Raw genomic sequence first — 26,699 nt, 5'->3', positions numbered from 1 at the left:
GATTTATTAAGAATTTTTCCAAAATAGTTTCTCCTCTATTTGTGTTATTAACAAAGAATGTTGAATTTAAGTGGACTGATGATTGTGAAAAAGCATTTAATGAACTTAAACATCAGTTGTCTACAGCTCCCATTTTGAGAGGACATGATTGGGCACTACCCTTTCATATATCCTCTGATGCCTCAGATACTGCAATTGGAGCTATCTTGGGCTAGGAAGAAAATAGTCTTCCCTATGCCATTTATTTTATCAGTAAGAATATGACACTAGCTGAACTGAATTACACAGTCACTGAGAAGGAATTCCTAGCAGTCATTTATGCTATCAATAAATTTCGACATTATATTACTGGCTACACTACTTTTGTGCATACTGATCACTCGACCATTAAGTATTTAATGAATAAATCAGTTACAAATGCCCGAGTCACCAGATGGTTATTATTACTACAAGAATTTGACATCACAATTGTAGATAGGCCAGGAAAAGAAAATGTAGTTGTTGATTTCCTTTCTCGATTCAAAACTGATGAAAATATTCCAGTAGATGATTCTTTTCCTGATGAATATTTATTTGCAGTATCTGCTCACTCACCTTGGTATGCAGACATTGCCAACTATTTAGTTGCAGGAAAATTGTCGTCACACCTATCACAAAGGGAAAAAAGAAAGATTATCCAGCAAAGTGCTAGGTACAGCTAGATAAGCGGGTGTCTTTTCCACACAGGAATTGATCAAGAAATCCGGAGATGCATTGGTGAAGATGAAATTTATGATGTATTAAAAGCTTGTCACGATGGACCTTGTGGAGGGCATTTTGCAGACAAAAGAACAGCACACAAGGTACTCAGAATGGGTTATTATTGGCCCTCACTCTTCAAAGATGCAAGGAAATATGTGAAGGCCTGTGATAGCTACCAAAGAATGGGCTAGCCTAATCATAGGGATGAAATGCCACTCAATCCCCAGGTAATTCTTGAACCTTTTGAGAGATGGGCATTAGACTTTATAGGTCCCATTAATCCTCCATCCAATCAAAGAGTGTACATATTAGTATGCACAGATTATATGACTAAATGGGTAGAGGCTAAGGCACTCCTTAAAGCCAATGAAGAAGCAGTACTAACATTTTTACTTGAAGAGATCTTTGTTAGATTTGGATTTCTTAGAGAATTAGTCATAGATGGAGGACCTCCTTTCAACTCTCATGGCTTCAAAGACACACTTCAGAAATATCATATTAAGCAAAAAATGACTACACCTTATCACCCCCAAGCAAATGGGCAGGTAGAAAGCACCAATAAAGTCATAGAAGCCATTTTGACAAAAAAGATAAAGGAGAATAGGAGGGATTGGTTTCAAAGGTTGCCTGAGGCATTATGGGCTTATCGAACTAATTGGAGGAATACTACAAGCTTTTCACCGTATGAATTAGTTTTTGGAAAAAATGTTGTTTTCCCTATAGAGTTTGAAATTAAAACTTTAATAACTGCTTTAGCTGTTAATCTTGACTTGACTGATGCACAGAAAGCCAGGTTGCAGCAACTTCAAGAATTGGACAAGAAGATATTGGATGCCATCCATCAAACAACCATGATACAGCAACAAAGAAGTAGGTGGCATGACAGAACCATCAAGCAAAAGCAGTTTCAGAAAGGTAACTGGGCTCTACTCTATGATTCCCGTTTCGAGAATTTCCAAGGTAAGTTAAGAACAAGGTGGTTAGGGCCTTATGAAGTGGATTCTGTTTTTCCAAATGGGACAGTCAGACTTTTAACAATTGATGGAAGCAGAACACCACTACTAGTGAATGGGTATCGACTCCGTTTATATCAGCGGCCTGTTTCTAAAGAAGATTTTAAAGCCACTTGCATTGCAATTAAACAGTATTCTTTTCCAGAGGAACTTGCTGTCCCTCAAAGCACTTAAATTTCTGTTTATTTATGCATTTTTTTTTAGATTAGGTATTCTTTTTTTAACTAATAATCCCTGCCAGGGGTTGCTATATTACATTTCAATATTTTGCAGATTTTATATTTGGAAAATAGCTGAGAACAAAAGCTTCAAAGGAATCATTTTGCGGACTTGGGAGCCCTGTTGCTGCAACACCAATTCCTGTTGCTGCAACACCATTTCCCGTTGCTGCAACACCATTTCCCCGTTGCTGCAACACCACTTCCTGTTGCTGCAACATCTTTTCCCGTCGATGTAACATCACCTCTAGTGGCTGCAACACCAATCTCCGTTGCTGCAACACCACTTCCCGATCCCGTAATACCTTTATCAGCATTCCTCTCATAAAAACACCAGTCTCTCCACTTCAGCCCCCAAAGAAACGAATTTTTATAAAATAAACCATTTCCTATGATGATTACAATACTCCACTATTACTTCCCGTCATTATTATTAAAAATCGCCGGTCTGCTTTAATCATTATGGATCCAGCAAAAGATAAGACAAGACTTTTCGACGCAGCAATCAAAAAGGTAAAACATAAAGGTACGCATGATTATGTATGGACATTAAATAATAGTTAATGTGGAGATGCTGATAGGACTATCGAATGATTGTACTTCCAATCATATCGCTTACGCATAGCTTTTGGGGGGGATTACCAAAGCGCTCTCATAATTGCATAGTACGCCAACTGCCGCCGCCCTTAACTCTCCCGGTAATACATAAAAGTCATCCCATCACGGCATGTTACCATTTGCAATGGTTTACTCTGAACTAAACTCGGAAGCTCGGCTCTGAACTGAGAATTTTCACTGAAACAGCAGCTATGGGAGGGAATCTCATCACATACGAACCTGGTACAACAGCACTTCTTGAGCTCTACCCCGAGGTTTATCAAATCTTTCTGCAAGCGGGATGGCTGGATTATTTTAGGAGACTCCCAGACTTTGACGCACAACAAGTCCTCGAGTTTGCATGCAATTTAACAGAGGGATTTTCTGTCGTTCAGGGAGTTCAAATCCCAGTCACAGAGGAAGTTATAGCCCAAGTTACCGGACTACCAGCTAATGGCACACGGTGGTTCAGTAGGAAGCACTTGATCCTGAATGCGTAGCAGGATTTTCTTCAACCAGGCGAGCAGGTGGAACCCAAGGGCAGAGGCGTAGCACTTCAGTCATTACCTCAATCGTGGCCGAAAGTTGTTGAATTTGGGAAGCAATACCTGACGTGCGAAGGCCGGTACCAGGTAATTTACCAGCACGATTTCGTCTTGTTGAATCACTTGAGGAATGGTCAGTTGATAAATATGCCATATTATTTATTGGGATGTCTTAAAAATATGTCACGTTACACTATCAACACAAAGCGTCCGCTTCTTTCCTTGAAACACCACCTTCTAGATCAATTGTTGATAAATAGAGGCCTCACCTTAAATAACCCCCCACCCCCCATTAATCCCCATCAAGAGGCAGAAATCCCTCAGCGAGAGCAGGAAATTCCTCAGCAGGAAGAAGAAATTCTTCACCGAGTTGAGGACATACCTCAGCAGAATGAAGAAATCCCTCAGCAAACAGAGGATATCCCAGAGAAAATACCCAAACAAATCCCTCAGCAAATAGACGATATTCCAGAACAAATGGCCGAAGAGACCTTACAGCAAACACCCCCACAAGGTGCTGAAAATGTACAATTGGCAGTAGAAATACCTATAGAAACAATCCCATCCCCCAATAGAACCAACCCATCCATTCCCATACTTGGTATTTCTACCGATGAATCTGATGATAACATCCCTATTACTCTCCTCAAATGAAAAATGCAGCAGAAAAATGAAACCCCACCAAAAAGAAGAAGAACTAGGGCTTCGGCTAAAGCAGCTTCTATCTGCGCCACTACCCCTATTTTAAAGAAAGCCAGCCTGAAAAGAAAAATATCTGAATTCCCTGCTTCTCTACCCAAGCAAAGGACTCGGTCGTGTCTGTAATAGCTAAATCTCCTAGCCACACCCTCCCTAGCTCACCACCCATCACGTTAAAAACCCGCATTCCCACCAGCCCTGAAAACTCCTCTCCCTCACCCTTGGAGGCTGAGATGCAGAGTGTTCAAAGTGTCGCGACATCATCTTTTAAGGCAGCTGTCACACAAGAACCGGCTGCTGACACCCAAGGTAATATTGGCCAAGTGGCTACAACACAAGAAACAACCACTACCCCAGGTGACACACAAGAACCACCTGTTGGGGATATAAGTGATCAAAATGACGAAACACAACCTCTTCCCCCACTGGAATCTGCAGCTCCACAAGACCAGCCTACCATATCTACCCTGCAGGAAGAAATTGAATTTCTGAAATCCCAAATTCAGGATTACTAGGAGGAAATAATAAGGGTCAAGGAAGCCTATCAAAAGGAATTTAGCCCGCACGTTTTAGCACGAGTAGCATCTGCAGCAGAGAAGAGTAAAGAGAGCGAATACATATGCGCCAACTGTGGTGAGATATACACTCAAGCAGGATACAAGGTAGTTGCAGAACCAATGACTGAAGTCTCTGCTGTTGTGGTTGAAACAAAAGAACTTGTTGTTACACAAACTGCAGAGGCAAAAACAGAAACACCACAACCCTCTGCTGAAACAGAAGAACCCGCTGTCACACAAGAACCAGTAGGCTCTCTAGAAAAGGTGCAAGAGCAGACAGAAGAACCTGCTGTCACACAAGAACCAGTAGGTTCTCCAGAAAAGGTGCAGGAGCAGACAGAAGAACCTGCTGCCACACAAGAACCAGCAGGCTCTCCAAAAAAGGCGCAGGAGCAGACAGAAGAACCTGCTGTCACACAAGAACCAGTAGGCTCTCCAGAAAAGGTGCAAGAGCAGACAGAAGAACCTGCTGTCACACAAGAACCAGCAGGCTCTCCAGAAAAGGCGCAGGAGCAGACAGAAGAACTTGTTGAAACACAAGAACCAGCAAGTTCTCCAGAAACTGCACAGGAGCAAACAAAAGAACTTGCTGAAACACAAGAACCAGCAAGTTCTCCAAAAACTACACAGGTGAAAATAGAACAACCTGCTGTAACACAAGAACCAGCAGGATCTCTAAAAAGTGTGAAGAAAGAACTAGAAGGATTGTTGGTAACAAAGGAATCAACAGGAAATGAAGGAGAAGATATAAAGACACCACGGCCTACCCAAACTGTTATGAAAAAAGAGAAAGAGGTATTGGTTGTAACCCAGGAGTCAGAAGGAAATGGAGAAGAAGACATAAACTCACCCCGGCCTACCCAAATGGAACAAGAAGAAGAAGCAGTTACGCAGGAATCAGTACAGAATGAAGAAAACGTAAAATCACCCCGGCCTACCCAAACTATTATAGAAGAAACAGTAGCTGGAAATGGAAAGGAAGACATCGGATCATCCCGGCCTACTCCAATTATCACAGAGCAGAAAATCTTTATTGATGCCTTTACACAAACAGAACCTCCCTCTGTTAGTGATGCATACACAGAGACCGCTAGTTTTCAAGAATTAAAAGGAAAATGGTGGAGAGAATATGAGCTGTCACAAGGAAAAGCATTCCAACAGCAAAAAGGGATCTGGTTCAATTATGCATATAGGAACTGGGAAGCACTGGAGCAGTCTAGAGCTCAGTACAAAGAAATTAAGGAACTAAAAGCTAGACTGTCCCAGATGTTTGAGTTGTTCCAAAGAATACTTGCCACAAGGAAACCTTCTTTCAACTATGCAACATTTTTAAGGGAACGACTGACATTCTTACAGATAAAGGCAGTTAGAGAAGGTAGACCTCATCAGGTGGTTACATTAGAGAAATTTATGCAAACCTTTGCAGAGGCACCCAAAAATGATCGGAATTTGTTGTGCGAGCTTTATCTCCACAATGAAGCCATGTCCGAAGAGAGAAACATGAATATACTACCTATTGTTGGCGACATACAGCTCAGAGCTTTCATTTCCTTTTTAGCCAACCAACTCACATGGCAAGACGCCTTTATCTCAACACAACATAATGAACAAAATTGCCTTCTGTGGATCAGGGCTGAACCTCAAAATGCAGCCACTTTCATTGCACAGCACCAAAGAATGTTAAGTGACCCTGAAATGAAGGATCACGTCAGGAAACTACAAGCAGTGGTCCTGCGAGACTGCCAACACTATGTGAGAACCAAGGCACCCTTGGCTGTCAAGGCAAACAACCTATTTTGGGAAAACTGTCCCAAGGAAAGGCAAGAGTATCATCCTTATAATCCACCCAATTTACAAGCAGCAATTTCAAGGGTACCTTACTATGTTAGATGTATGGAACAATGTGCTGAGAATTGGATTGGCTACAGATTTAAATTTCCACTTCTATGGTTATCCGGTCAGCAATACAAGGGTCAGTTTGGATTATCAAAGAAAGAAGAAGCGGCAGCATGGAGGCAAATACAGACTGTCTGTGGGTTCAGAGACAAGTTTGATGCCACTTTCTATAGCTACTGTCTCAGTAATTTACACTGTTCATCCCAGTACTCCGACTCAGATTCAGAGTAAGCATTGCATGAGGACATGCAATCTCTTCAGTTGGGGGGGGGTGTTAGGACTCCAAATTGACCATTTTGACCTTGTATTTTTGCTATAATATTACCCTTTTTCAGATCATAAGTTGAAAGCTTTGATTACTTAATGACCTAATCACCCCAAGGTATGAAGTAACTCTCCGCATTACTATGTGTTTAATTGTTTATTACATATTCATGTTATCTTTATATTTATCTTTGGGAAAGCTAACTAAGTTGCTAAGTAACCATTGAACTGTCTAATGTCTGCAGAAATTATAATTCATAGTTGCTGTAACACCAGAAACAGCAACTACGCAGTTGCTGCAGCACCAGAAACAGCAACTACGCAGTTGCTACAGCACCAGCAACAACAACTATCTAAAGCAGGGAAATGTTATTTTGCAACAACTGGAATACCGGAAATAACAAATGGCAACTATCAGAAGATCGCTAGAATTCCATGCTGACGCAACATGATCAACAACTGTCCAAAAAGGGTAAAACACAGTTACAGTTGCTAAAATATCAGGAACAGCATGGGTTTACTAAATCAGCAACCATGGGGAAGCGGCAAGGGATAGTGCGAGGATTCCAAGAAGATGGTCGAAGTTCGATTACCAGCTATGTAACAGTAAGAGACCCAAGAAAGAATACATTGTCACACTGTTGTAACAACATCCTGTAACAAGGATGGATTTCTTATTTTTGACAGAAAGGTTTAACTGAATGAACTATGACAGTCTATTGTAATAGATGTCTCCTCTATAAAGAGGAGACATCTACATTAGAGAAGTGGGGGAGAAAAACAAGTTGTAAGGGAAGTTTTGAAAGAAAAACAACAAAGTCTGAACTTTTATTGTAACTGGATCTTTTGGCAGATGAATAGAAAATTGTTCTGAGTACCTAATCCAGCATTTGCTTTCTGGGGAATCTTGTGAGAGGGACAGGGCCCACCTTCTTCACAAGATTCACCCATTTATTTTCTGTCAAGTGTGTAAGTGTGTTTGGTAATTTCTTTTTGGTCGTACTCTGTTTTGGATTATGTAGCATTACCTCTGATAATTTCTTTTTTGCTGGTACTCTGTTTTGTTAATCGTTTGAGCTGTAAAAGAATACTTACTAGTGAATTAGAATTGCAGTGTGTATTAGCAATCTGGTTACAGGGGCAGGTGCTGAACGTCCTTACCTAGAGGATAGGGTCCTGATCCTCTGCTAACAGAGCATCCATCACTTTTCTTTTCAGATTTGTAATCTTAATTAACTGCTTTCGTTTTATCTTTGCAGTACATTGTTATAACATAGCGTGAGAATCATGTATACTACAGCTTTTTAATGCTTTTAGAGTTAAATACATACAGTACACGGTAGCCTTTGAAATAAAAGACTTTCCTAGGTTGAAAATTTAATGTGGTACTTGATTGTTTAATCAATAAACAATTCAACTATCCAACAATGTGTTCTTCTCTTGTGGTTTTTACCCCGTAAGCCTTTTGGACCGTTTTCTCCTTGAGTAGAAAGTTATTCTTCATTTGGTTTTGTTTGCTTGTGGGCTTTCATCTTTCTGCTTGATTGATTGAGTCATTGAGTGGCCAATGACACTAGGGCATCTAGTTGGTCATCCATTCAACAGTTTACAAACTCAGTAAGTAAAGTTGTAGGTGTACTTACTCTTTTCATTTTGTTTTTTGGTCCTTTTATGACTTTGACCTCTTTTACACAAGTTTGAAAAGTTTTCATTTGCTTGCCTAAATATTTATTTTCTGACATGGATTACATTGTTTGTCTTGTGATTGCTAAAGTTGATGTTTCATTGGGCTGAATAGGTCTCTCTTTTCATTTGTTAATTTGCTTGAAGAGCTTATTGTCTCGAGAACTTTTTCACTGAAATATTAATATGCAAAAGGTTTTTTTCATGGTTTCATGAAATAGTATGGAATTCTACCTTGTTGCATCATTATGTTATGATAACTTGAATCATTAAAAGACTAGGATTGCATCAACATTTGAAAAAGGAAGAGAACTTGTTTGCTTCTGAAAGGACCAATAGATAAGTGCTTGTCAAGAAATTAGGAATTGGAATGCATTTTTCATTAGTTTATTTTTTTGAAAAAGTAAGGTAGTGAAAGGTCATTTCATTGTCAGTTGCTTGATTTTTGCATTCGATTGAGTAGTTTCTATCCTATCTAGTGTGGGAATTTCATTGAATTGAAAGGGTCTTGTCTCATTTAGTTGCATTTAAGGTTTTTTGTGTCGCATCGCTAAGACCTGAAAACTAAAACATAGCTCAAGATCAAATTTAAAATGAATTCAATTAACCTAAGGTGCATTTGACATTAACGATCATATCTAGAAGGTCTAGGCTAGAGACATGTTCCGACATATTTAAACCTAGCAATTGTCGTTAGCTTTGGCATTCAACAACGCTAGTACAGATTTTTGCTCCCCATACCATTGAGTATATAATGGGAGACCCCACTAGGCTGCAATCCTTTTATCCTTAGGAAGCTGAGTCGACCGCCTTGCAAACGTGATACACCGAACACATTCGGGGAGATTTCCAGCTCATACTTCCTAGTTCGCTGAGAGGTATTCTGTAGTTCAAGGTTACCTGGCAATCCTATTTACCTAGATCATCCATAGTAGTCATTTGATATCTTTGACTCATTAAACATAAAATATCATTCAAGCACTTGTCCTCTTGAGCTCATTTCCAATCGAAAGTGATAGAGTCATCTTTGTTTCTTTCTCGACTCTTAAAAAATAAAAGAGCACCATTCTTTTATGTGTCTTAATAATTGATTGCCCACGATCCAAAAGGCACCATGTTAGTCTTTTCTGAGACCAAAAATCATGAGTTTCCCTTAAAAGAAAATTATAAAGCCTTGAAGTTAATTGTTCTTTCGAGTAAGACAAGGTCATCGTGGCTGAACCATCTGGTTCACCCAATTCATCTTCCTCTCCTTCATATGAAAGATTGTATGAAGACCCATTTCTTGAGTTACCAGAGTCACTTGAGGACCAAGATGTTGAAATCACAATTGTTCTAAGCATTCAACCTTTTTCATCTCGTCCTCCGCCTACTTTTGATATTGGGTCATCTGCTGATCTTTGCCTGGAATCTCCAGACAATCCTGTTCAAACTCCAGAGAACTCATTGACCACTAATGTTCAGCTTGGACTTGTTATCTACCCTGTGAACCCTCTATTTGACCCCTTTGTGATATTACCACAGCATCCTTATGGTCCGTACGACCAGCTAGGTGTTCCTTTAGAACTATCCCCTCATACTCGTTTGGTCATTCGTCATTGTTTGTTTTCAGACATGGAACCCAAAGGTGATGCTCCAGTCACATCTCTTGGTGAGTCCGAAGTTTCTACTCCACACACTGTTGAGAGGGGAGAATTACAGTTTCCTCCTGAAGGTTTCCCATTTTTAGGGGGTATTCCCACTAGTTTTCCGCCCAACTATGTGTCTTTGGCGTAGTTGGTTTCAGGTACACCTAATACCTCATCACTTTACCATAACCATGTTTGGGCATGAAGCGCCATGCCTACATCAGGTCCATTCTTTAAGAACACGACTTCCCAACAGGCTATTACTTCAGTCCCAATGCAACCGACCATTTTGAATACCCTTGTATTTTCAATCCCAGGTACCCGTCAGGCACAACTGACAGTTTCAAAGATTGTCTATGTCAGTTCCTCCATCCTTTGGTCAGTGGCCATGCTATGGCACTACCTGGGGGGTATAAACTAAATGTTTCTATGGTGTCAGGTGCCACTAATGTGAGCACCTCACAAGCTCACATGCTTGGTGAAAACCAACATTCTTATGGTATTATTCATAACCCTTCTGATCCTACTGGATCAAGCAATGTCTAGTACCAACAGGTTCAGAATCACGTTGGTCCATTAGGATCGAGAAATTTTCAATATCAGCAGCCCTATGGGGCTCTAGTTCTAAACAGAAATCCGTACGTGCCATATGGTTCTCAAGGAATGGTTAATCAACCTTACACCCTCGAATTTGGGTAGTACATCCAGCATGGCTATGGCTAGATTCAGTTTGGTAATTTCTTGGGCACTATTCAAGTACCCTTGCAATAGCAAGGACACCCTATAAAACATCAAGGGAAACCTTTGTTGCAGTAAGGGCTCTCCATGCAATAGCAAGGGAAAATGATCCCACAGCAAGTTAAACTGCAACAACTGCAAGGTCATCCCTTGCAACACTTGTAGTAAACTGCGGAGAAGCAGATGAAATATGCTTCGCACACCTATCAACCCATGTCCTCACAGGGCCAACCTCTGTAACCCTAGGGACACATTTTGCAACCGCAAGGTCAACCCTTACAACAACAAAACCAACTAGGGCAACAAAAACCCTTGTATACATATCAACAAGGTCAACCCTCGCAGTGGCAGGGTCAAGGTCAAGTCTTGCAACAACAGGCTCAAAATCCTCATGTCCTAGGTCAACAGATTTAGAATCCTGCCGGCCAAGGGCATCAGGTACAAAATCCCGATGTCCAAGTGTGAAAAGTGTATCAACCTTATGCCCAAGAACTGCAGGTCCAAAACCCTCTTGTTTAGGGACAACAGATTCATCAGCCATATGTTCAAGGACAGCAGGTCCCATATCCATATGTCCAACGTCAACAGGATCAACATTATTTTAACCCCTATGTTGCTTATGTACAACCTATGGCTGGACAGTTCCAAGGTATTCAAGGTCAGAATTCTCCCTATGGTTAAGGTAATCTGCAATGGGGGTAGCCTCAGATGCCATATGGACAAAATCCCCCACTGTGGGGCCAAAATCCTTACCAGCAGGGATGGGATCCTCCCTATGGGCCCACTTATCGACCTCCCATGCCTTTTAACACCCAATTGCCATTCTTGTCTACACTCGAGTTGCCAGATGTATCTCGCCTTATGAATGATCCGATCCTTCATTTGTCGTACTAGCCTCTAGTGCCATCTAAGATACCAAGTGATTTCCCAAAGCTCGATGGGAAAGCTAAAGAATATCCTCAGGACCATGTGATGACATATCACTTCTTGTGCTTATCGAACTCATATGTGGATGATTCCATTCGTCTTTGTCTTATATGAGTTCTACTCCATTATTTGCTTGAGTTGATGCTTACTCGTCATGGCAACGATAAAACTCCAGTGTCCTTCTGTGTTGATTGATTACCCGAGTCCCAACATGGACTCCTACCTCAAGAAGTACTATGCTTAGGTCATCTTGCATGGTTACTTATGTACATTAGTGTGTCATTCATTTTTGTGCAACATGGTTTTGTGTGATAGTTTTCACACAACTTTCCTATTCACTATCTTTTTATTGCTTTGCAAATGTCTGTGACTCCCCACATTGGTTTTTCTAATGGTGCTTGTCATAGTACCCAAAACCTATCATCCACGACATGAGCTATTTATGACCATAATGGTGAGTTGATTGACCTTCAAGGTATCTGTCTAGGTTGCACATCCAACAACATTGTTGAATATAGTGCAGTCATCGAATTGTTGTAAGAAGCCATCGCTCTAGGCATTAGAGAATTGGCTATCAACCTCGATTCATAGCTTGTAGTCCCTCAACTCAATGGGAAATATTCCATCAGGAACCCTCAAATATTTAGAATGTATCTCCGTATTCATCTATTAGAAAGACATTTTGATTACATTACATATCATCATATTCCTAGACACATGAATACATTAACAAATGCATTAGCTAATAATGTGTTGGATAGACATTTACAAAACATGTAAAAGATAAAACAAACCATTTGTACCATAGTAGACCCCAAAAACTAATGTGTGTCTAAAATAACATCAATGGCTCACAGGGCTCATATATCCGTGGCACACAGGTCTAAAAAAATATGTAAGTGTTGGACCTATGAACTAATCAACATGGTGATCATGGTATCATGATACATCTTCTGCAACATGAATCAGAAATCGATGGATCCATTCTAACACTCCTACTATGTGTCTCTGGTACTAATGAGGAATGTCTCCTACCCGAGCATACTCCAGGATACCATGAGTCAACCCCTCAAGGTTCCTCACGATATCCTCCTCGCTATCGCTCCCTTCCTGATAAGGTGTGACAACATTGATAGGGCATGGGATGCACCTGGGTATTCGGGACATCCCAGCAGGCCGCTCTGGTCCAACATCTACATTAACGAGAGAAATGTTATAAGCACATATACACCAAAAACAATTAGAAATCTCAAAATTAAATATTTTGGTTTTTTTACCTTCATCACTGAAGTCCTCTCCATCTGGTAAGGGCATGTCTAGATCTCCATAGAAATCAGTGTCGTTGTATGGCTAGTCCTCCACAATGATCTTCTATCATCATAGCCATGAAAAGAATGCAGGTCGAGATGACACGTGCTAACCCCCAGTGATATTGGGCATAAAAAGGCTCCAGTGGGCCATCCACAGATTGCATGGCATAGGAGGATCTACCTCAGTCAGCTGATACTGGAACATTGGTACTCGTTCCAGGAAGAAGGTCACAAGCATCGATCCAAAGACAAATTGATTTAGATTCCCTGCCTTAGCTTTGGACTGCTTGCGCTTGATGTTCATCTGCATGGCCTCTACCCAGTTGAAAATCGTAGGAGCTATGTAGTCAATAGCATAAAGGAACTTCAACTTGTTAGTCTCATGTTCTGCCTAGGACACCACCACTCTGTTGATAGTCAATAGAAGCACCCTCAATGTCAGATCCCACATACTAGAAATCTATGTCTTCCCGCTCTTGGATTTCAGGGCTTTAGGGAAGTGTTCGGCTAGTAAGGAAGATATGCTTTCTCCAATTGGACGTGACCCATACAATTTCACTGGCTCCCCTTTGTGGGACAACCCAATGATGAAGTATATATCTGAAGTTTCCAACTCCAGCTCCTAGTTTCGAATGAAAAAAATCTCTCGATTAATGTCCCAAACACTAATAAGGTATCGAAGCAACTCGAGCTGGGCCCGCATCCCTAGCATAAGAAAGAATTTGAGGAGCCCTCAAGCCCTCAAAGCCTCCAAGCAATTTGGGTCATTCATTGCCTAGGTGTCAACATCTTCATCTTCCCGGTCTTTCCAGTCGACCATTTCCAGCGATTCTCTCTTGTAAAAGCCATTAATTTGATTCAATAATCATCCTTGGCACATAAAATTTAATTTTAGACGGTCAAATTTTGAGAAAATAGGGTTTTTCCCTATCCACAGCATTGACGTGCCTATTTTAAAAGAATTGTGTTGATTGGCATAGATGACTTTGTTAATCACCCTCGGCCAGTGCGATTCCGTGCCTGGAAATCGTGTCGACCGAGGGCGAAAAAGTTTTTCAAAAATCTCTCCAAAAATCTAAAAAATGGTTAAAAGCAGAAACAAAGAACATGAAAATGGAGCTGAGGGGACCTAGAACTTGTGGCTCATCGATTGACCTCTCGGATCTCCCACAATTTGCTCTAGAACAATTAGGGAAAAAGTGGGTAAGAAGTATTCATAGTAAAGGTAAAATGGTAAATGGTAAAAATATATTTACTTTTCTCCTTTTTATTCATTTTTTCATGAAAAGATTAGGTTTTTGTAAATATTTTGACCTATTTTGCCTCAATGACTCAATAATACACTTTATCTTACTTGTGCAACGACAGGTGATGGATGTTCGACGATGATGATGACTCGTAAAAGAAAATAAAAATGGGGAGTCCGCTTTTAGTGCTTTTCTGACCCTTTAAAAGCAACAAGATAGTCGAGCCATTGTCATTTCGAACTTCTTAACGGATGCGAAACTTCACACGCCCAGTATAAGTTTACCCCTTTTTTGTGTTGGGAGGCACTATCTACGAAAAAGGTACTCCTTGACTAAAATGGTCAAGCAGTACTCTCAAGTATCGTTTTCTACCTTTTTGGGCTCAAGAGACACAAATGTATGAAAAGGGACCGTTTTCTTTTACGTGTCTTTTTCAAACTCTCTAAACATGAAAAAGATACCGAGTTACACCTTTTTCTAACTCGTTAAACTATTAAATGACATCAGATTCGTCACGATGAAAAACGTGAGCTTCTCCTTCATAGGGTTCATTAAACTTACTAGGTCAGATTCCTTTGAAGGATGAACTTACAATGCAAGCATATGCTATCCCCTTCACGCTTGCGATTAAAAAATAATTGGGGTACCTTCCAGAAATGGTGGGGGAAAATTTGGAAATTTATTAGCTATGTCGGCAGCTCACTCTTGAACATGACACTTTCTTCTTTGTGTCAGGTTGGGACATCCTCCTTTGTATCGTTGACCTTTCTGGGTTGTGTTGTTCATTTTTTCCTTCCATTTGATCTCTGCCATGTCATCATGACCACTAATCCTATTGATCCAAAAGCTGCCAGACTTCCAATTGTGTCGTCGATATGTTCAAGAGTTGTCCTTCTGCAGTTACACTTACCTTTGATTCTCTGTATCATCCAAAATCATATTGCATCCTCTCGTCTTGCATCGATGATGTGGGATTCATTATGGCCCTCCTTTGACACGGTCGCTTTTCATCAACTTCAACTCATTATTCAGGAAGTTGACTGGGAGACTCCCTTCTAGTACCGTAGAGATTGCATGCCTTGATGGAAAGTTCTTCACACTCAACGATAAGTTCACATTATTGGATTTTGATCGAGTGATTTCATGGGTGTTTGACTTCAGTTCCTATATTCACATTCTGTGGATTGCGCTGATAGTACCCTAAGGACCATTATCATTATTGGTGGTTTCTTTCGTGCTTGTTAACAATTTACATCATTGACTAGTAATCAAGTGAGTTTCTATCATGTTCGACATCAACACCTCCATTCACATGTTAGGATCTATACTTTGATCGGGTCGTGTTGGAGTGCAAGACCCTAGACTCAGATCACAGAAGTCCAAGTTGCGAAGTGGTGTGACATGGCTATGATGATATGCATATCTCTATTAGATGGTTGGCTACGACCATATCACGAGTTATCATATGTGATCCTTCTCATTATTGGATAGCTATGACCATATCATAGTTTCATTATGATCCTCTTTGACAGATGGTTGCACCCATACCTGGATCCATTTAGATGATCATTCTTTGGATGGCTGCATCCATGCCCCGATTCATGTATCATTTGATAGAGATCTCAATTTAGTTATATGTATTTGTACTTTCTTGCAGGTTTTCCGATGGTAGACCAGTTCCCCACACATCTTTGTAAAGCATTTCATCCCTCATTCTAGCTCAGCGCTCGCGCTTTAGGGGGCATCTGTTACACAACATTTTGTCACTGTCCTTATACTGCTTGTTCCTTGATCCTGGAGGACCTCTACAGTGAATGGCGCATGCTTTTCCTTCATGAATAAACCCCCATTCTGTCTGTCTTCATGAGAAGATCAATTCCCTTTTGCACCATTTTCCCTAAAACTTCTCATTTTCCCAGTTTACAATACCAACGCTAATGACCTTTGTCTTCCACACACTGATGTGAAAATATTAGCACTACTCCTCACGTGGACTAGAGTGACTAAGCTATGTTCCAGTCATGTTGGTCCTATTTTGGAAATTTTTATAATTAGGAGCTGAACCTTCTAGCTCTAGAAGCTTTGTAACGGAAGTCTGGTAAATGGTTTGGACGGATGGGGTTGAGGATGTTAGTTTGGGCTCCTTTCCCCTATAATGATGTAACTACCTTAAGGGATAAGCCCTCCTCCCATGAGAAGAGGATCCATTCCCATCCATTTTTCCTATATAAAACTCCCTTCTTCACAAGCACAAGCTAGTGTGGATATTAGTGTGCTTATGCTATTTTGGTTTGGAGTAGACAACAAGCTATTACTAGTCATAGATATCTAGTTGTGTGAGGGAGAAGTGTGATTTGGTTTGGAGTAAAGCATAAAAGGAAGAGCCTTAAAACTATTGTTGATTGAGGCCATTATGGAATGCTAGCAGAAGTGTGTGGGAACCTGGTCTTATTAGAGGAGGAATTCAACGTTAATACAAATGGTTGTAATCTCTCTTTGATATTAATATATGAAACTATTGATTGATTTCCTACATGTTTTGTTGTCTTAAATATTCATGGCTTATGGTTTCTTGACTTGTTAAGTAGGTTGAATTATAATTTGTATAATATCACGTTTTTTTTTTTGTTGTTGTTTACTTGTTTCAGGTGCTTGAAGAAGGAAGCGAAAGATAGATGGAGTGAGAAAGCAAGGAAATCATCAAACAGGATAAGGAGACTAAGAGGTAGGCACTCTTAATTGGTTCTAACCTAAGTAAATATTCCATAAAATGTATCTGTTGCGGCTAGACCCATCATCAAGCTAGAGGAATTTGTTTTTGTCCACACTTATAATTTTACTTCACCACAATATGTCATCCTTCTATATAACCAATATCATCCAAAGATATATGCAAGATATAATTGGTTTAATATTATTTGCATTGAGTTTGGAGATGATCTTATATATGACACTGCAAAAGGAGATGAGTCTATATATACTGAAAGTGTTGGATCTCACTTACTTGGGTATTAGAGTGATAAAAAATAGAGTTGAAAGTTTTAATAATTTTCTGTTAGGCTTGCAAATACTTCACTACTCTCCATATCCCCATTCCTACTCTTACCTAGAAATTTTGAAATAAGTGGCAAATCCATCCGAGAATAGACTTACCAATCAACATATCCATAATTATTTTCTCTACTCCTTTGATGGAGGTTTTTCTCATTAGGGATATGTTTTTCTTTGGAGTTACTACTTGAGAACTTTGTGTTATAATTTAGCTGATAGGTTATTGTCTATTATTTATTTTTTTACAGAGGAGCTTGAGATAATATGATGTAAGCTCTTTTTTAATATTCCTATGATCCTCTAATTTCTTTCTATTTTCCCACTAAAATGATACAATATTATTTCTATGCCATAAGTTGATCATTGAATAGTGGAAACATTTAGTGCCTCCTTCCACATCCCTAAGTTATTTGATCCCATATTTTTATTTCCATAGAGTTTCTTCTCAATTTTCCCTTTCCTATCACCACTCTTTCAAATCCTCCTCCCTATGAATTGGCTCTTCACTCCTTACCTATTTAGTGATGGGAATTTGGATCTCCTCCATTTGTGATTCTAGCTAGTGTTGAGCTTGCTAGATATTTCAAAACATTTTTTTATTCTATTTTTTTTTAACTTATTATTTAGACTTTCTAGCCTTTGCTACAACCTATACATTTAAGAGCCTTTCTAGTGATAAATTATTCTAACCAATTTTAAATATTGTATTTGAAGTCAAGATGGCTAAGACATTTTTTCACAAAATTGAACAGTCTTGATCTGTATGGTCCCATACTTTATTAGGCCAGGACTATGGGCTAATATTATTCCTCATAGTATTTTCTCTTTAAAGGTAGCCCTTGATTGGATGAGTGATTATGCTATTAGGAATATATCTAGCCTCAACACTACTTAACATTTTTTCCCTTTTTTGTGATCCATGTATAGTAGACAATGGTGGTTACCACATCCACTAATTTAAGATTTGTGATAACATTTTGAATTTGGAATTATCCTCATCTAGTTGTATTATGCCTCCTTTTTTCTCATTCAATTAGGTTCTCATGTTAAAAATTACCATTGATAATCAAATTGTTGTTGTCTAACATTGTTCTAATTCTCCTTAATATTTATAGAAATTCTATTTTTCATGACATAACACAAGGGCCATAGGCATTGTTGATCATACCTTCAATAATTGATCCTTTTTCCTTAAAGCTAGTTGTGATGGTGCAAGTTGCTGCAATAAAAAAATTCCAATACCACTTGAACTAGATACCATAGAATCAATAACCCTCCCAAGTATCCCTCTACATTGATTTCTCTCATTTTTCATCCCTTATAGTAGCTTGTACCCAATATTTTTATAATCACTTTGTCACATTTGGTTTCCTAGATCATACTATAGTAGGCTTGTATTTAATAGATAATTATCCTCTATTTTCCTTTTCCTTTAGAAACCCTTATATTTGATGATGTAAGCTTCATAGATTAAGTATTTTGTAGGGTGACAATATATTAATTAAGTAGAGACATTATTTGACATTGTTGGAAACCTAATCCTCTAAGGGTTGGTGTGTAAGTTGAATAGTCAAAGGGAGTCCAAGATACCACTTGGAATATGAAACCAATCGTCACTCTAATGTATTACAAATATGTATCATTGTGAGTAATATATGCAAATCAATGCTAATAATTCAAATTCTTGTCTTCACCATGGCTATGTTTACTAATGGTATCAGAGTTGTAGGAATTTTCTGGCACTTCCTAATTTTATATCTCTGTTGGTCTACCTTTATTTCTAGCCTATCAAACCTTTCATTTTTAGGTCCCTTATTCCTTATTGTTGTAACTCATATGCCTCGAAAAGTACCATGAGCCTGGTATGAAAATTTTGTTGGCATTATGGCTAAAGTGTTGTCCTTGATGGCAACCCATTCAGGTGATAGATCACAGTACTTCAAGTCAGCAGCAGAGATTGATGATCAGCTATCAAATATTGAAGAAAATAAGGGGTACGTAGGTACACCTTACATAAGGTGCGTACACGCAGGTCAGTGTTACATAAAGTGCGTACATACCCGCAGCTATCCCGTTCAGGAGGTGCGTACCCCCAGTGCACACATTTCAAGGCAAAGAAATTCACATGTGGGGTTTTCTTATGTTTTACTCTTGGTATTTAGCCGACGGTATTGGGTTATTATGGTGTCGGCTCGTGGTATTGATCCATGTTTTAAGGAAGGGCTTTCCTATATAAAGCAAAGAAGATCATTTGGCTTGAGCATGTTTTGGTTGAATATCTTATGAGGGTTAGATCTGGTCTAGATCTAAAGAAGGCGAATCTACTGATGGACCGAGATCTCTTCGGTGCATGTTCAGATCTGTAGGTCTGACTATCTGGGTTATTTCTGAAGTCTTGAAATCATCTATGCCCGAAGGTACGCAGGTACAGTGAAAGAAAAGTGCGTACGTACGCAGGAACGAAGCGTTTCAGGTGTGCCGGTACGCACGCACAGAAGGGTCGCAGGTGCGGACATACGCAGGCACAGAAGGGTTGCAGGTGCGTACATACGCAGGCACAGAAGGGTTGCAGGTGCGGAGGTCCGCAGGCAGTTCAATGGACTCAGAGCGAGGTACGCAGGCTAGCAGTTGAGCAGGGTGCGTACATAAGCAGGCTAACAGTTGAGCAGGGTGCATACTGTAAGCAGGCAAGCAGTTGAGCAGGGTGAGTACAGTAAGCAGGCCAGCAGTTGAGCAGGGTGCTTACGTAAGCAGGCGAGCAATTGAGCAGGGTGCTTACTTTTCTTAAGATCTTTGTTTATCATTGTTGTGTTCTGGGTTTGGTCCTATTATTGTTGATCTGGTTACTACAGTTGATTGGGTGATTCTCTTATACTTGATGATCATTCTATGCTTATGGATCCAGTTTGAAAATTTATGAAAAGTGGTCCTTGTAAGAAAAGAAGTAGGGGGTTGTAGCTCCCTTCCAGGAGAGACTGGAAAACGAGAGAGAGAGTAGTAGCTCTCTGCAGGTTGCAGCCTGCGTACTGGTAAAGGACTGCACCAGTACAAAACCATTGTAAAAGGAGTTTCTAATTTGAAAGAAGATAGAGACATATTGCAACAGGTGGTTTTCACCCACATTGGGTTTCCACCTTACATCTTGTGTTCTTTGGTGTGACTATCTGTTTTCTTTTGTTCATGCTCATTATTTTATGGTACTGACATGCAAAAATAATTCAAAGAACAAATAAAGAAGATTTATTAAAAGAATTAGATAATACTGATTCACCCCCCCTCTCAGTATTATTTCCAACAATTGGTATCAGAGCAGGTCCTTCAGAGAAGCTTGATCGCTTGAAGGTAGATCGTTCATCATGAGCAACTACGAGAGAGAAGCATCAATCAGGCCACCAGTTTTTGATGGGACAAACTTCAATTATTTGAAGGTAAGAGTTACTGCCTATCTTCAATCTCTTGGTACAGAAGTTTGGGACATTGTAGAGACAGGCTACGCTTTTCCTTCAGCTACTCCTACAGATGCAGCCGAGAAAAAGAAGTATGAAACAAATGCGAAAGCAGTCAGTACTCTATTAGGATGTATATCTCAATCAGAATTCATGAAGGTAATGCACTCTAAATCCGCAAAAGAGATATGGGACAAAATTGTCACGAGCTATGAAGGAGATGAACAGGTAAAGCGTGCTAAACTTCAAACTCTCAGAATTCAGTATGAGACTCTCAAAATGTATAATGATGAAAGTGTGGCTAACTATTTTCTTCGGGTAGATGAGGTTGTTAACTGTATGAAAAATTTGGGTGAAGAAATAAAAGAGGCTATTGTAGTTGAAAAGGTTCTAAGATCATTGTCCCCCAAGTTTGAATCTAAAGTATCTGCAATATAAGAAAAGGAAAATCTACGAATTCTTACTATGTCTCAGCTACATGGAATTCTAACTTCTTATGAAATGAGAAAGGGAGGTCCATCAGACAGAAGAGAAGCTGCTTTCAAGGCATCAGGCAAAGGAGATTATTATGAAGCGAGCCACGTCCCAGAAGAAGAGGAAGAAGAATCAAATTTTGTCAGAAATCTTCAAAGGGGTTCTGGAAGGTTCAGAGGTAAGTTACCTTTTAAATGATTTGCTTGTGGAAGAGCAGGTCATTATGCTGCAAAATGTCCTTATAAGGATAAAGGAAAGGAACCTGTTAGATGGAACAAGAAACAGAATGCAAATAAGAAAAGCTACTACACTCATGAAGATAGTGATGGTCTATCGAACAGTGATGAAGATGAACAAGGTAATGAATATAAGTTGTTAATGGCATTTGAAGATGATGATTATATGGATGCTATAAATGTGGATAACCTTTATGATGAAATTACTAGACTCAAGAGATGTATAGAAGAAAAGAACATGATCATTGATACTCTACAATTTCAAATTGATGAAAACGAAAAACATCTTGAAAAATTAGAAGGTGAAATTGTTGGTCTTAGAAAAGAGATTGAGAAAACAAAAGCTATTAATCTCAAGTTTGTCAAAGGATCTGAAACTTTGGATGAGATTATCAATGTGCAGCGGTCTCCACTAAACAGGACAGGTCTAGGCTATAATGGAGAAACTTCTCAAGCATCCACCTCAAAAAGTTATCTTGATGCAGCAAGAAGAAATGAGCAAAAGCACAATGAAGATCATCAGGTAAAGCAGGGACGAATTACAAACAGAAACTATCAGGGGCAATCCATCTTAAGGGTGAACAAAAGCTACAACCAGCCACAGGTAAAATCTTCTCAATTTGGTTCAAGAATAGATGACAATAGAAATTACAATCAATTGGCTGGTAGATTCGATAACCGCAGAAGTTTCTTCAATGGACAATGCTTTTCTTGCCATAACTTTGGTCACAAAGCAGCTCAATGTGTTGCATATAAAACGATCATGACTAGGGAAGCTCAAAAACAAAGAAGTATGACGGGGATTACAAAAAGGACCTATAACAACTTTTCGGTTCTTGAAAATGAAGTTGAATGTTCTATTTGCAATAACTTTCGTCATGAAGACTCTGAATGCAGGAGCAGGTTTCAGCAGAAAAAGGAACAAGCCTCAAGCACCAAAACATGGAGAATAAAGGAACCTCAAACAGAAAAATGTGGGATAGCATTTTATGCAGAAGGACAGGAAAATCTATGGTACATTGACAGTGGATGTTCGAAGCATATGACAGGTGATAAAGAAAAACTTGAGTCTTACTCTAGTCTAGAAAAGGGAAAGAAAGTCTCTTTTGGAAATGATACTCCTGCAACTATAAAAGGAAAAGGCATTGCTCAGTTAAAAGAAAAGGTCAAGGCTGGAAATGTTTTGTATGTTGATGGATTGAAGCATAATCTTCTAAGTGTCAGCCAGATGTGTGATCAAAGAACCGAGGTTATATTCAGATCAAATGGATGTCTTGTTCGTGATCTTGATACAGGTAAAACAGTGATCAAAGGCAAAAGAACTCCAAATAATCTGTACATATTTGAAGAAGGACAACAACAATGCTATCTGAGCAAGGATGATGAGCACTGGTTATGGCATCGGAGGTTGGGACATCTAAGCTTTTCACAAATAAGGAAAGCATGCAAATATCAGGCAGTTCGCGATCTTCTAGATATCAAAATTCCTGACAACACCATATGCAAATCATGTCAGTTTGGAAAACAAACCAGAACTAACTTTCCAGAGAAAGAAGGATCAGCTAGCATGCCTCTTGAGCTAGTACATACAGATACATGCGGTCCTTTCAGGAAAAGAACACCTCGAGGAGAAGAATACTTGATATTATTCATTGACGATTTCTCCAGGTTTGTCTGGTTAGGACTTATGAAGCACAAAGATGAAGCATTCGAAAAATTCAAATCCTTCAAAGCCTTGGTTGAAAATGAATCAGGTCACAAAATTAAGTGCCTCAGATCCGACAGAGGTGGGGAATTTACTTCAAATGAATTTTTTGATTTCTGTGAAGAACATGGGATAAGAAGAGAATTCTCTACAACAAGAACTCCTCAGCAAAATGGAGTTGTGGAAAGAATGAACAGAACAGTCCAACAAATGGCTCGTGCTATGCTTGATGAGTCAGCAACTCCCGCAACTTTCTGGGGTGAAGCTGCACATGCTGCAGTTGTTATTCTCAACAAAACAAATGTCCGGGTGAACAGCACTCAAACTCCTCATGAGCTCTGGAGTGGTAGGACTCCTTCAGTAAAGCACTTCAAAATATTTGGGAGCAAATGCTATATCAAGAATACTGATGAGCAGCTTGGCAAACTTGAACCTAGAGCAGATGAAGGCATTCTTCTTGGTTACTCTCCACATAGCAAAGCATACAAATGCTACAATAAAAGACTTGGCAGAATTGTTGACAGCATTGATGTAGTGGTTGATGAGAAGGGATACATTCCTAGGCAAGTACATCATGAAGACATCGAAGAAGATGAAGGCTACCCCAACGACAGAATGATGAAGAAGAAGAACCTCAAGAAGAACCAGAGGAGCAAACAAGAATAGAAGAAAAGACTCCATCCAGATATGTTCAGAAGAATCATCCAAAATCTCAGATTATGGGGCAGAAAGAAGCAGGTGTACAAACAAGAAGAACAGTTGCAGAAGCTTCAAGCTATTTGGCATTACTCTCTTCTACTGAACCACAAAATGTGAAAGAGGCATGCGAAGATGAATGTTGGGTGAAAGCAATGGATGAAGAACTTGAGCAGATCGAAAAGAACAACACTTGGGAGCTGGTTCCTAGACCAAAAGATAAGAATGTTATCGGAACAAAATGGGTCTTCAAAAATAAATTGAATGAAAATGGAGAAGTAATTAGAAACAAAGCCAGACTTGTTTGTAAAGGGTATGCGCAGCAAGAAGGAATAGACTTTGAAGAAACCTTTGCTCCTGTTGCAAGACTTGAGGCCATCCGAATGTTCCTTGCTCTCTCAAGTTTTCAAAAATTCAAAGTATTTCAAATGGACGTGAAATCAGCCTTTCTGAATGGAGACTTGGAAGAAGAAGTATACATTGAACAACCAGATGGTTTCATTCTTGGAAATGATCCAAATCTTGTATGCATATTGAAAAAGGCTCTCTATGGTCTCAAACAAGCTCCAAGGGCTTGGTACTATCGTTTGGACAAATATCTTCATCAACAAGGTTTTTCAAAAGGATCAGCAGATAGCAATCTTTATATAAAAGTTGAAAATGACAAATTGCTAATACTTGTTGTGTATGTAGATGACATTATTTTTGGGAGCAATGAAGAAGCTATGAGTCAAATTTTTGCCTCGGTCATGCAGAAAGAATTTGAAATGTCCTTGCTAGGAGAACTGACATATTTCCTTGGTTTGCAAATCCAACAAAAAGAAGGAGGAATCTTTTTATCTCAAACCAAGTATCTCAAACAGATTTTGAAAAAATATGGTATGGAAGATGCAAAACCAGTATGTACACCCATGGTCACAGGATGTAGCCTCAGTGCAAATGATGGATCTGCAGCAGTACATCAACCAACCTACAGATCTATGATTGGAAGTGTTATCACTGAAAATATTTCAAAGGAAAAGGAGAGCAGAAATCTTCATCAAATTCAAGCAAGGCAGCTCCTCAATTAAGCAAGGTATTTTCTTCCAAGTTGTTTTGTCTAAAGAAATTTCAAAGGAGAAAATGTCAAAAGAAAGGAAAATATCATCATCAATACAACAATCACCAATGTACAAGAATGACATAAACAAGGCAGCCAGCAGTCAAGAAGAAAGACAGAGCTTTGAGGAGGATAAGGAGAAATTTTGAAACTAGCTACGAATCCACATTTTCGTAGCACAGACAGTGTAAAAATCCTATTTTGCGCTACGAAATCAGTGTTTCCGCAGCGCGCTGCGAAACCCCTGTAGCAGCCTGTTTCAGCTGAAGAAACTCTGTTTTCTGCTTTTACTAGTCAATTTCTAAAAGCTTTCCTGAGAAGCTGAGAACTTAATTTTGCAAACTGAAAGAGTATTTTCTTCCTAATATGCTGCACTACAAAAACCTCTTTCCGTTTCCTCAAATTCGTTCTGAGGTGGGAGTAATTTATGGTTAAACTTGCGCTACGAAACTGCTGAAAGTCAAGCTTTGTCTACTGGTTTTAGTAGTATTTTTCAAAATCAGTTTCTGGTCACATGAAAGGCTATCTTGGAATTCTGAAGGAGGTTTCTCTTCATAACATGTCCAGCTACAATAACCTATCTCACTTTATTCGTATGTGTTTTCAGTTGGGAGATAAGAAGCTTTCATTGAGACCCTAATTTCAGAAAACGGATTTTTCCCTGTTTGCCACGTGTTTTTCAAGGACAGTTTCTGGACAGCTGGAGAAATATTTTCAAAAACCAGGAGAGTTTTTTGTTCTAGACAACATGGGCTACAAAAACCTCCTTCAGTTTCGTAAAATGTGTCATGGATGAAGAGATAAAGGCTCTGCAATTTTCAAGGATCTAACCCTAAAAACAGGGAAACATGTTCCCTAATTTCTAGGGTTTGTCATCAGCAGTTGGGTGACCACGTGGGAGGCTTCATCAAGTTCGACTTCATGGAGTGTTAGGTGTCAATGAATGCTTTAAATATTTAGATAATATTGTTGAATCATGATAAGGAGTTACACTCGTAGTTGTATTAGGTCTCTAGGACTGCTAGTTAGGTGTCATTTGCATTTAATAGTTAGTTTTGAGTGTCATTAGGTGTCACTGATGGCAAATTCGAATTCTCTTGTTGAGGGATGATGGAATCCTAATTGTAAATGATTTATATAGAGCAAGAGGTCGAATTAGCAAGGGGTTGGAGACTTTTTGGCTCAACTGCTGCTCTATGTGCAGACTGTGTATATTTTTAACCTAATGCAGAATTTCTACTTAGACAACTCAAGATTCATGAAGAGTTCTTGTATGTTCTTGTTTTGATGGCATCTTCCAATACTTACATTGCAGTGAGGTTTACTTATGATACTCAGAATTCATCAATGATGCTCTGACTTCCTTCATAGATAAACTAACTATGTTTCACTGTTTATATTTGCATTTCTGCACTTGAACTCTATAATGCCTTGACTTCCATGCTAGGTAGAATGTTTTGGCTTCACTACTCAGGATTCAAAGAGGGTTTTTAATGTCCTATTGTCTCATGGCTTTCCTCTTTCACTTACTTGCAGTGGTATGAATACATGTTACTTAGAATTCATCAATGATGCTCTAACTTCCTTCATGTATTTATAAACTGTGTTTCCTTGCATTGTATCTTTGTTTTGTTGATGTATAAAAACTCTCTATGCCCTGACTTCATGTTGAGCTGATCTTGCTATGGTACTGAACATACTTTGACTCCATAGCCCAATGGTAGCCAACCTTCATCTTTCAACCTATAAACATATACAACCACAAACCATAGAGTTAGCCATCTATCTTATTCTTTAATCAAAATCTTTAACCCTTTGAGAGAGCCCTCTCAGGCTAAGGAGGCTAAGCCTTAGCTAAAAGATTGGTTTGAAATAGTTACACTAAGATAGTCTGATCAGCAGCCTATCAGGGTCCTATTTTGGTGATAA

Source organism: Pinus tabuliformis, chromosome 2_2 (assembly GCF_031772625.1).
Source record: "Pinus tabuliformis cultivar Carrire ecotype Pingquan chromosome 2_2, CPIR1, whole genome shotgun sequence".
NCBI lineage: Eukaryota > Viridiplantae > Streptophyta > Pinopsida > Pinales > Pinaceae > Pinus > Pinus tabuliformis.
This window is presented reverse-complemented; position numbering follows the sequence as displayed.